Source organism: Halichoeres trimaculatus, unplaced genomic scaffold (genome assembly GCF_033239565.1).
Source record: "Halichoeres trimaculatus isolate MK-OKI-2021-1 unplaced genomic scaffold, fHalTri1.1 fHalTri1_scaffold_2, whole genome shotgun sequence".
In the NCBI taxonomy this organism is placed as follows: Eukaryota; Metazoa; Chordata; class Actinopteri; order Labriformes; family Labridae; genus Halichoeres; species Halichoeres trimaculatus.
Window position 1 is genome coordinate 701,304 of NW_027437180.1, and position 12,750 is coordinate 714,053.

The 12,750-nt window shown below is 39.7% G+C and overlaps 1 protein-coding gene across 1 annotated transcript in view; it reads left to right on the plus strand.

The window, feature by feature from the left end:
- The first annotated feature begins 3,869 nt into the window (after window positions 1-3,869).
- LOC141803530 (microtubule-associated tumor suppressor 1 homolog A-like) overlaps window positions 3,870-12,750 on the plus strand; it is a 146,302-nt gene continuing 137,421 nt past the window's right edge. The window contains exon 1 of the mRNA XM_074687636.1: window positions 3,870-4,024. The gene's annotated coding sequence lies outside the window, so the exon portion shown is untranslated. The remainder of the gene's footprint in view (window positions 4,025-12,750) is intronic.

A 12,750-nucleotide genomic window follows, 5' to 3' on the forward strand; every position in this document is an offset into this window, starting at 1 on the left:
GATGGCATTTTGACTTAACTCACATGACCTGCATGTCATCATGGAGCTCAGCTGAGCAGCAGTAGGAATTATTATTAGATATTCATTAGTTTAAAATAGTTAATTATTCTACCAATACACTCCTTTGGTTATAACAGTCTATCCACTGAGCCGAGAGAAACATCAACATCAAACCTTAATATCTTATTCCAATGAAAGTGCACATACGGGATGTGTAAAGATAAAGATTAGAGCAGGTGAAGGCTGTTTCATTGGTTCTTACTCTTAAAGACAGGCAGACTCATATTTCTGAAGCTTCATCATTGGTTTCATTTCTCTGATTCTTGTTTTCTGTCTCTTTTTACATTTCTGTGTTACGTCTTTGTTTACCCTAAAGTTTGGGGGCTTTCCCTGGAACCCTGTGTTTGTTTATGGTTTCACTTCACATTACAATGAACTGTGGGTAATTCTTATGCTAAGCTCCCCCACTGCTACAGTGTGAACCTCAGTTATGAGTCTGTTGTATCGGTTGCTGAGGTGATTGTGTTCCCACTGCACAGGAAACTCTACAGGGCTGTAATGGAAGCCAGCAGAGGCCAAACTATGTAGGCGATCTTGATCCACAAATGCCCTAACAAACTAGGTTTTATGGGGGAGGGGGGCACTCACTGTTTCAGAAAAACTGCTCTTAATGAGCCAGGTGTGAAAATACCCTGAGCTTCATTTCTCTTTCTTTATGCATGTGAAATGTAGTGAAAGCAATAGGAGGAAGATTTAGGGTGTAGCAGACACAGTTTGAACGTGTGAGATCCTAACACAATGCAGGACTGTATCTGATTACTGTGGTCATTCTTTACTGGGGTCAAAGTTTACTCGGCAGTCTCACCCATGTTTACTTCTTCAGACCTGGCCCCATCATGTGCTTTCAGGGTCTGGATCACAAGAAGCCAGCCTCATCCCCTCATGTGAATACATCTGGTGGTAGTGATTTAGACCTGATCACTTAGGCCTCCTTTGTTGGGGTACACGTGTCCTCACTTGCCTTGGAGTTTGGACACAAAGTGCCTGCTCCAAATTTAAAACCTTCTACCCAAGTCACGCCCTTTGCTAGATAAGAGTTAAAGAGCAGGACTGTATCTTTTCACTGCAGTCATTCTTTACTTGGGTAAAGTTTACACGACAGTCTCACCCATGTTTACTTCTTCTTATGTGTGTGTGGGGGGGGGTGGGGATAAGGTCTTTTGTTGTTGAATAAAAATTTTAAAATCCATTCATTCACGGATCACTTTTGTTCAGTGTTTTCATGTTTAATGTTAGGGCCCCAGCACTGAGGCATGGTGAGGAGCTGAACAGCATTCCTTTGGTAACAGTATTGTTATATTCCCTGTTCAACATTGTAATTGAGAGGAGCTAAGCACAGCTAAATATTCATTGCAGGTCTGCCTACATGCAGCAGCATGGTGTATCTCTACTAGTGAGAGGGCCACCAAGTCACATTTCTCAAACTGCAAAACCAAAGGATGAGAACATTATTAACATTAATAATCTATGATTAAGATGCGTTCCTCTGACTTTTTCCAGCTCCGAACTGTTCATCCACTCTCAGCATTCACCCCAGTGTGTCCAGCAGAGTGTGTCAAAGCATTTACATTCCCTGGATAAGTGCTCATCTGAAGTTATAATATCCAAAAAATCTATCCATCAAACACAAAAAACAACAAATTTCTTCACATGATATAATTCAACTTCACATAATTATTATTACTGGTTAACTGCTGCAGTCTTCACAGTCACTCAGTCTGCTTGTGCAGCAGAGTCCATGCTGAGGGAGCAGCGTAGCTCAGTAAGCTAGGCAAAAGCAGCAGGGGTAACAGCAGGAGGAGAAGGTGCTGCATGATTGAAAGAAAGCTCTGTCATTTCTCTCAAACAGGGGAGGATCAAAACCACAGGACAGACTTTTAAACAGTAGAAGGAGAAAGTGAAACAAAAAGAGTTCTTTCCACATCATCCCTTTGCTTTCCTTTTTCCTCTTCTAAACATCAAGGACGTGATAACACATGTCATGGTCATAGGCATGTCTTCCTTGTTGGACTGAGCTGCTGCCAATCTGGACTAGAATACTTAACAAAGAGATTTTTAATCTTATGGAACTTTCCTGGTCAAACAGCTTTCAGACACTGATGGATAAATACTTTATATTTTGATGTTGATGTTTTTCTGTCACACGTCTTGAAGTTATTCTAAAGTTAAATTCATGACACTGCTCTTCTGAAGCTCTTTACATCTGCACCCACTCCACCCTTTCTTCTTTCTTCCTCCCAGCAGACAGAGTGTGATCCAGGTTTCAGATCTTTCTCTTTTCTCTGACTAGTTTATACATCTCAACAATCTCATGTATCTCTCTCTCTCTCTCTCTCTCTCTCTCTCTCTCTCTCTCTCTCTCTCTCTCTCTATATATATATATATATATATATATATATATATATATATATATATATATATATATATATATATATATATATAAGTTGTTCTTTAGCTTCACTAAGAATTTGAGTAAGATCATGATTTTCTTGTGTAAGGCCTTCATCCAAAAAACAAAAAACAATTGGAGTTAACTGTAAAGTTACAGAGGGCCATGCAATAAAAAGTCAATATACTGACGTTTGTGTCTCAGATGTGCATTTATCTTTATTCAAGAATTTATTGCTACATCATTTCTGGGTGCCTTGTTTTATGTTACCAAGCAAAAACATGCTCTGTGTGAGCTGATGTTCATAATTTGCATTTGTATGACTTTTCCTGATTTTAGTGGTGTAAGAAATATGTTTAACGTCATGTTGAAATTAGTTAAAAATGCATAGACATGGCAGTGAAAGGGAAAAACATGATTGATTAGAGGCAAGAGATTTGTGTAGCACAATTTATTAATGCTGTACTCAAATAAATGTGGTTTGAGGTTTTAGGATTCAAGGATTTAATGTTTTTATTTGCTATTTGTAAAGGGACCGACAGTCCACACACATAGGAAATCTTTTGCAAGACTCTCTTTGAGTTGAAATAAAGAAAACATTTAAATACATAATATACACAGTTTAAAATGGAGAATATAAACCAATTTCAATACAGCATATAAAACACTTTAAATTAAAAAACATAAAAACACTACAGTACTAAAAACACAGTTCAGGGTGAGGTGTGCACAAGAAGTATGGGATGTACATAGAGAGGAAAGAAGGATATAGAGAATATTGCACTGATGGCAGGGTTATGAACTCCACAGTCTGACAATTGCGCACAAAAGCAGTTAATGTCTCAAGTAGAGTTCACCATTATTTTTGACAGCAGTATAGGAACTTACACCTGACTTAAAAAGAACAACCGGTTTATGACACTGTACAGTGAGTAATGATTGACAATTAATTCTATTTTCTGCAATAGCAAATTGTTTTTTTTTGAGTTGTTGTTGATTCTACATTCTGTGGACAGCCTCTATTCTGTCCAGGGTCTCCGTCTGGCATGAGGCAAGGCTAGAAAGCACTTAATGAAGTTGAAGAAGCTGAACATGGAGGGAATAACACCATCCCTGAGACAGACGCCTTTTCTGTCGAATTCACCCTGCTTAAAATGCACACTGCTGCAAATCACAGATGACTAGCTTGCAGTGAATCCTTCCTTCCTCAAAGCCACCTTTTTTTCCTTCAAATCTGTCTTTGGGAAACCCTAAAAAATGGAGACTTGACTATGAAAATATAAGTCAATATATATTGTGCCAATGAGATGACAAACAGTGAGGGTAAATGAATGGCCCTCTAAATCCTCATGTTAAGGGGTGTGCGCGTACAAGCGTACGTGTGCGCGCGTGCTTGTCGGGGGCTCTGTCGTGACTCAGCTGTGGGCAGGGCTGCAGAGGACCATGAAGTGGGATGCATGAAGATGGAAATGTTTGGATCTTGCGGATTGCATGTCGGGAGTCGGGGTGTTTGCAGGTGAAGTTGCAGGCACCAGGCTGCGCTGGATTATCACAGACACGAGCTGGACTACCACGGTAAATCCGAGTTTAACGCCATCTCATTAAGTTCACATGTGTGCTGCGATGTCTTCATCACCAGGAGCAACAGCGTGTCTGTCACGTTACCCACGAGTGGTCAGAGAGGCTGTCCCGAGCAGGTGGCGGCGGACAGCGTTAACATTGTGACGGTGTTTTGTTTTCCCGCTTAGCATGAGGCACAGCCAGCGCACAGCAATCAAACCTTAACTTTCTGCAAGTCGGGCCAGTGGTGTGACAGAATCGGCACATATGTGCTCCAATTCTCAAATACGCTGTGCGGGGTTTGTCTCCCGCTCACGCAGGTGATGATCACGGGTGAAGGTGACGTTTCCCATTTAAGGCCGGAGTTGTTCACTCATGTCAACGCTGATGAAATACAAGAACTTTTTCTCTAAGGGTCTTTCAATTTGTAGAATTCATTGACATGGCTCTTAGATCTTAACCCACAGCAGCATTAGACAGATACTATACTGTGGACCAGACCAGATTTGTATGCGTGATTGAATGCATGATAACAGTCACTCCTTTGGCCCCATGGTCAAAAAGAGGGGGTGATTTTCTGCAGGTTATGGGTTGTGGGATTGTCAATCCGTCCTGTCACTGTGCCGCTCCACCCCTCTCTCAGTGTGTCTGCATGTTACTGTTTACAAGCCCAAACATCCATTCTTTCCACTGAGTGGCATTTTGTGACTGTGTGTGTGTGTGTGTGTGTGTGTCCGTGTGTCCATGCAGTAGAGTGTGCCGGAGAGGGGTGAGGGTGATGGACATTTCTGCTGCAGCAGACTCTGACTGTTACATAATAGGTTGTCCTCTGCATCATCCTGCAGGGTTGCCCAGGATTAAATAAAGACAGTGCACTTCTCCATGTCATAGAGGAGTGCTCTCTCTCTTTCTTCTTCTCTCTCTCTGTGAGAGAGAGAGAGAGAAAGCGAAAGAGAGATGAGCCAGCACACTTCTGTGGCTTTGTAATGAACTGGCTGAGCACTCTGCCTTAGTGTGGTGAAGGAGGAGCTCTGATGTAGTGACATTAAGCCTCCACTGCAGTAACTAGGTGGTCTCCACAGTGATTGTAGTTGACAAAGGGAGTTGTCTGTTGAGCAGAAAAAGCCTCAGTAAATGAACCTTTACGTTCTTTTTTGGCTCTGACATCACAGTTGATCACAACTTTAAAAAAGGGAAATGCCTTGAGTAATGTGCTTCAGCTGTTATGAGGTATTCTTTTTAATTAATTCTCAGAAATGATGGTTTGTTGTCTGATGACTATTAAAGTGGCGACATACAGCACGTGTTTTTGTGGAGGATGAGAAGTGCAGCAACCAGTTTCACACAGATGACCTCCAGCCAAGACTTACTTTCTGTGCTGCATGTTCACTCTCCGGATGACAACTTCCGGCTTTGTCTGAGCTGCAAAAGAACACTTTTTGAAAACACTTTGTTGACTTCCATGAAGCTGTGAAATGTGCAGTTTAACCTTCATGGGACAGCGTCAGGCCAACTTGATGTCCAAGTATTCAGCTGGATTGAGAACAATTGCTTTTCCCAAACAGTGACAGTTTGCAGTTAATCAGTTGTCCTCCGGGGTCCAGATTTCTTTTTATTTAATCTATTTTTTTCTGATAAGTCTCATCAGAGTGAAGGGCTGGGTTTTTCACAAAATGTTGGATTTACAACTTTTTGATGATTTTTCCCCAACCTTTAATAACAAAACAATAAGTACAAATGGCAGAGATTACCCCAAGCCATTCTTGTTTTAATTTAATCAAAAAAAAGTAAAGTAAAAGTAACCTCCATTTGACTCTTGGAATTTAAGTTTCAGCTCTTCTTCTGTTTCAACAACTTTACCTTGTAGTTTTAAAGTAGGCAGACTTATTAGCAATCACATTGAAAGTCGCACCATTTTGTACATTTTGAATGTATAAATACAGCTAAAAAGCTTTTACAGTACACCACAGTGTTCTGTTTTCAGTGCACCACAGCACTGTTCAGTTATATTCTACTTTTCAATGTCTTTTTTAAGAAACACTTTGTTTCAGTCTAGTTTTGTTTTTTTTCTTTAAGCCGTAGCCTGTTCATCTTTTAATTTTGATACAAACAAATTAGCACAAATAAATTCTACTTTTTCTAGTGAAGGCTACATAAACTTTATGCCTCCCTGCACAAGTCAGTGCCCTGGTCGTGGCACCAGTCAAAAATATCTAGACCCACCCCTGATTGCAGAGCGCACCGGGATGCTGGTTCATTATGTTGCTCTGCTGACCAGCGGATGGATTTATGCTGGGTTGAGGGATCAGTTTGCGGAATGGTGGGAGTTGCAGGGAAAGACAGGTCTCAGCTTTCCCCAGGTAAAAGTCAAATAACTTCTCAGTCATTTTTGTCCAAGCAGCATGATGCTCTGGTCGATCGCACATCGGCATTCTGTCTCTTCCCGCAGTCTATGTTCTCAAATCATGACCTGTCCATATCGCCCAAGAAAAGGGGCTTTTCTTTGGTAGAGTGGGGATGTTTTGAGAAAAACTAATGTATATTTCTAGACTATCTGAATCCAAAAATGATACGAGTTTCTTTTTGAAGAGCAGCAGGTTTTACGCATGTCACATCATTAATAATCTGCAGGTGAACGTAAAAGGGTCCCGGCCTCATAAATGTTTGAGTCAAAGATCTTAATCAAACTCGGATAGTGACGGATAGAAAACAAAGTATGAAAAGAAAGAGGTTCAAAAATGTACTGGTCAGAGGTCTAGTTCATGTTAAACTCTTTGGGCTGTTGATAAAGACCATAAAGAAGACGTGTCCATCAAGGTGCTCGGTGTCAAAGACGCACAAGAACATTTTTTAATTGATTTGTATTATTATTATTTTTTTGTATTTTTTTAGTTTGGAATTTATTTAGTTGATTTGTCAGTGAACTGTTAAATCACGCTGCACACATACACTCAAGTCAGCACTTGATGTGGTTAGGGATGCAACGATTATAGATTTTGATTGCACGATTGTAGTCTGAGGAATAATCTCGTTTTCACGATTATAACGATTATCGTACATTAATTTCACGACACTGATAATGAACAAATATCTAAAATCACATGAATGTTCTTCAGAGATTTCAATGAGCTTTGTATTCCTGTCAGAAATAACAGATTAATCAAATAACACAGTACAAAATAATAAATAAAGATAAACATAAATTATAACTCTTCCATTTGGAATGAAATAAAGTGACCTGTACTCTGAAAAAATCTACGTCAGTATCTCCCTTTTGAAAAAAATACAGTGTCTGTGTCTGTCAGTGTCAGTGTTGTTGAACTCTTAGGCTAAAAATGAATAAGAAAAATGAAACAAATAATCCATGCCATGATGAACTTTGGATTTGCAGTAATGATTTAAGTTGTAATTTTTTAAATATCTAAAATAAAGTATTTTAAGTATTATTATTAATATAAGACTAAACTTAACTTCATTGATCCCCCAGAGGAAAATGTTATTTGTGTGTAAGTAACTTAAGTTTTATTGTCATCCATGCTGATTTTTAAATTCATTTTTAATAATCTAATCTATTCTTTGGATAATCTTCATACATTTATCTAATTTTAAATGTGGTCTGATTAAATTGCAGAATGTGCTTGGTCGGTGACCAGAAGGTTGCAGGTTCAAGCCCAGCTCTGGGCAACACATGGCAATGTGTCTTTGGGCAAGACACTTAACCCCTAGTTGCTCCCACTGCTCCGTCAGTGGTGTGTGAATGGGCATGAAAGAGCGTGACTGTGTCAGACGTACTGATGGATAGCTACCATAGTAAAAATTGGATCCATCAGTGAGTGAATGTGACTGTGAATGGGTGTGGATGGGTAAGTGTGACCTGTGTAAAGCAGCTTTGAGTAGTGCATGACTAGACTATATAAGCTCAAGTCCAGCGTTGCAGCTTCTGTCTGCATCACAAACAATAATGACTTCCCTGCACTACTGAATGAGGGTGTCTTACAAACCTTTTTTCACGTATCTAGGTGCGTGATAAAAGCAGTAGCACTCCACCTCTTTAGGCATGACTTCATACTTCTGACAAGTGCACCAGCATTTGTCTGTCACCCTCTCTTTCACGGCTCGAGATGTGGCTCCAGGAGCGACATGACTGTGATCGTCTTTCTCTCTCTACCCGTTCTAACTCCATCTGACGAATTTCAGCATCAGTATATTCGGGTTCACAAAGATATCCCCTTGGCTCTGTACTAAATGTCATGTCATCTTCATCAGTGTCGTAGTCAGACATGTCATCGTTAACTTTTTTAAGTTGTAATGACGGTGCCAACGCGCGCCGGTCAGCTGGATGCACCGCGCGTCGCAGTGATACGCACCAGAAAGTAGTGCCAATCGATAATGGAGTCTGACTTTTTTCCGGTTTGCAGTTTTGTGATGCAAATTTATCACTCTTTTGAACACAATTTGTTTTGAGAGGAAAAACGCTTTATTTTCGTGACCCTAGCCATGTTGCCGGACTACTTTTGTCTGGACCAAAACCGCACCAGATCTCGGGTCACAGGACGCTGACAGGGGTAAGTCAGCGCTGATGCATGTAACTATAGATGAGGATGCCATACAGGTCCATGTAAAAAAAATCCGAGCTATCCCTTTAAGAGAAAGTACACTTTTAAAATAAGACGTGGTGCATTGCCCTCATGAAGCAGTCCTCCCAAACCACTGAGCACAGGTAAAGTCATTTCACATCCAAAAACAGATCTCAAAAATGATCTTAACTGTAAATAACAGAAGAAATTCCTACTGGACATATCATACTTCCTCCTTAAGTGCTCAAAAGACATCAGGGATTCTCCTTATAGCAGTACTCCAAATGACAAATCCCTTTCTGGTGCCACATTTCCAGAGTCTTATTATCCACCGACATGGGTATGAGTTCATTCTGTTTCAATGGTGTTTTAGGTGAAAATATATTTCTTATCCCAATATTTTCCTGCACAGGGTTGTCAGTTGTTCTGGAGATAGTTTTAGATGTCCATTTATAGATAAAGTCTGCTGGGTTATTTTCTTTAAGAGCATACATTCCAGTTGAAACCCATCTTCCCTCTCAAAAAGAAAAGACACAAGTCTCATCTGGGCAGCCAAATAATGTTTCCCAAGGTTAGGCAGCCGAAGACCCCCTAGTTTATAGTCCCATGTAAGTTTTTCTATTGAGACTCTTGGGGTCTGTCCATTCCATATGAATTGTCTAATATATTTATTAATGTTTTTAAAAAAAACTAGATGGTACTGAAATTGGTAAAGACTGAAGGAGGTATTGTAGCCTCGGTAGTATATTCATTTTAATGCAATTTATTCTGCCTTATAAAGTAATAGGTAAATGTATCCATTTCTGTAAATCCTCTATTATTCGACTAAGTAATGGTAAGTATTTCAGTTTGTATCTATTTTTAAGATTGTTATCTACCATAATTCCAAGGTATCTGATCCCACTTAGAGACCATTTAAACGGGGATCCTTGCTGATGTTCAGCATAGTCAAAGTTTGAGAGTGGAAGAATTTCACATTTGTTGTAATTTACCTTATATCCAGACACAGATCTAAATGTATGTAAATCAGTTTTTAATTTAGCAAGGGAATCAAATGGTTTTGTTAAATACAGAATTATATCATCTGCCATAAGATTAATTTTATGTGTAGTTTGACCCACTTTCACACCCTTTATCTCTGAGTCTTGTCTGATACTCTCAGCAAGAGTTTCATCAGCTATAACAAAGAGCCCAGGGGATAAGGGACAGCCTTGTCTACTCGACCTACTCAGAGGGAAAGCAGTGGACATTTGTCCATTAGTAATTATTTTGCCTTGTGATTCCCTATAAAGCGTCCTAACCCAATTAATAAAATTAGAGCCAAATCCAAATTTAGATAGTACTTTGAATAAATAAGGCCACTCAAGCCTATCAAAGGCCTTTTCAGCGTCCAGGGTAACAGCTGTACGAGGCTCAGTACTGGAGGATGTTGTGTGAATAATATTAATATATTATATTAATGTCACTGAAAGATGATCTCTTCTGAATTTCCTCTGAATGCCACTTTGTCGGCTGCCTAACAACACAGCGTCATTTCTCTCTACCTCTGTTGTTGTGGCATTGTAGATCCCCAGCACGGAGAAGAGTTGCCTGTGGATTTGCATCCACAGAAATTACTTTAGCCATCTTGTATAGCTTAATCTCCTCTTTGATAACATCAGACCATATTTTTAGTGTTGACGATGTAGTGTGAAAGAGTCACCCCTGCAGTTCACTGAATGTTGGTCTCTCGGCTTTGGGGCTGCCATCACTGGTTGTTGCAGTTTCTGGGTTTCCTCTGCAGGGTTTTGGCTGGTCCTTTGTCCTGGGGCCTTAGTCTATAAAAGACAAGGTCAACAACAACAATGAACAAATGAAATTGTTTCAATTGGCCACATCCGTACCTGTGTGGGAAGCTTTTGCAGGATTTACTCAGCCAGACTGTTAAAGATCTCATTCCAAGAGTGGTCACTTGAATCGAGGATCCAAGGCAGTGCTCTCAGAAACTGTTGCAGTCTGGTATTTGAATACCTCCCTCCAAAGTTGGTTGCTAAAGCAGATTTAACATCCTTCATAGTCTGTGAATCCCTTGTCACCATGTTCCATTGATGCGAGAATGGTGTGTTTGAGTGGCGGGATCATGGACACATTTGGCTGCTGTTCTGAGCGCAGTAGATATGTGACTGGTTTCAGGGGCTTCAGTACTTGAACCACATCTTCCAGAACAGTCACATCTTGGTCAAAGAGTGTAATGAGATTTCAACATCTTTATCTGTGAGGATAAACAGCAGCTTGTTGCTCTAGGTAGGGGGTGAGCATGTGTATCATAAATTGGTGTCAAATATATTTAATTCATTATTGTCAAGTTATGTGTGTTTTTTGAACTACAAACTTGAAAACTGCCGAATCAAGTCTTGGAGGACACAAAGGATGACTCAGTTCTTCTCATTGTTCTATGTTGTTTTATTTGTCTTGATGATTTAAATGGGGAAAACGGGTGGAAAACCTTCAAACAGAACACACGTGTTCATGACGTATTGCTTACTATATGACAGAGAAATTTAACAGTAAAGCTAAGGGTGACCAAAATGGTATAAACTACATTACTTGGAATGTCAAGGGTTTAAATAATCCTATGAAGAGGAAAAAAGTCCTGAGCCATCTTAAGGGTCTGAATGCACACTTTGCTTTATTTTTATTTTTTTTACAAGAAACCCACTTAAAAACAAGTGGCCAATTTAGAATAAGGAAAGATTGGGTTGGGCAGTTGTTTCATTCTAATTTTCATAACAAGACAAGAGTTGTTGCTATTTTAGTAAATAAAGCCACACCATTTATTGCAGATGTGATAAAGGAAGATATGTTATAGTTATTGGCAGTCTATTCTCCATTCCCCTTGTTTTGGCCAATGTATATGCACCCAATTGGGATGATACAAACTTTATTTCCACCTTTTTATCTAATTTTCCAAACATGGACTCTCACTCTCTAATTTTAGGCGGAGATTTTAATTTGGTGATGTCACTGACCTTAGCTAAGTCTCAAAGGGCCACTGCCCCATCAAAATGTGCACTGCTAATTCAAATCTTTCTTCAAAAGTATGGCTTCTATGATGCATTGCATTTTTTTGCATCCCTCAGCACGATAATATTCTTTTTTTTCTTATGTACACCATACATTTTCTCGCATCTTTATGGACAACAAACTTTTAGCCAACCTACAGCACTCTAGTTATGAGAGCATAATAATTTCTGACCATGCTCCCCTTATTCTTAAATTGAAATTTCCACAATCCCCCCAAAGAGTTTTCAGTGGTGGCTTAACCCACTTTTGCTCTCAGACAAAAAGTTTTAAAGGGAGTAGATTCCTTTATTTTTTTAAGAACAATATAACCGCAGGTATGTCTTACTCTATTATATGGGAGTCTCTAAAAGCATATTTGCGTGGTAAAACTATAGCTTATACAGCCTCCATTAATAAGGCACGCACACAACGTCTTGGTGACCTTAACAAATTCATTTCCTCGATAGACCACAGACACTCAACAGACCCTCCGCCGGGGTTCTATACACAACGCCTTCTGCTTCAATCTGAGTATGATAGCATTACTACTGTACAAGCAGAGAGTTTGCTCCATCGAGCTCGCTATAGAATTTATGAGCAGGGCGACAAGACCACTAAATGACATGCCCACCAGATCCGCAAATCAGAAGCATTACGCCTTATCCCCCAGATATAAACTAGTACAGGTGCAATTACTGTTGTCCACGAGGAAATAAACGATTGCTTCAAACAGTTTTATACTTCCCTTTATGCTTCAGAGTCCTCACAGGACCCTCAGCTGATTGACTCATTTTTAAATGGTCTTATCATCCTATCAATCAGCAGAGACTCTTATAACTGTTTAAAACAGGGATTTTCATCAGAAGAAATAGAAGCTGCCATATTGACCATGCAGAATGGGAAAGCAGCCGGCCCAGAAGGCTTCCCCAACAAGTTTTACAAAGCTTTTGCTAACCAGCTTCCCCCTTTTTTAGCACTATTATTTTCAGAATGCCATGAGAACTCATATCTTCCTCCCACATTTTATCAAGTGTCAATCTCTCTAATTTTGAAGAAAAATAAGGACCCGCTGGAGCCTGGCTCTTATCGAGCAATATCCCTCCTAAATTCAGATTATAAAGC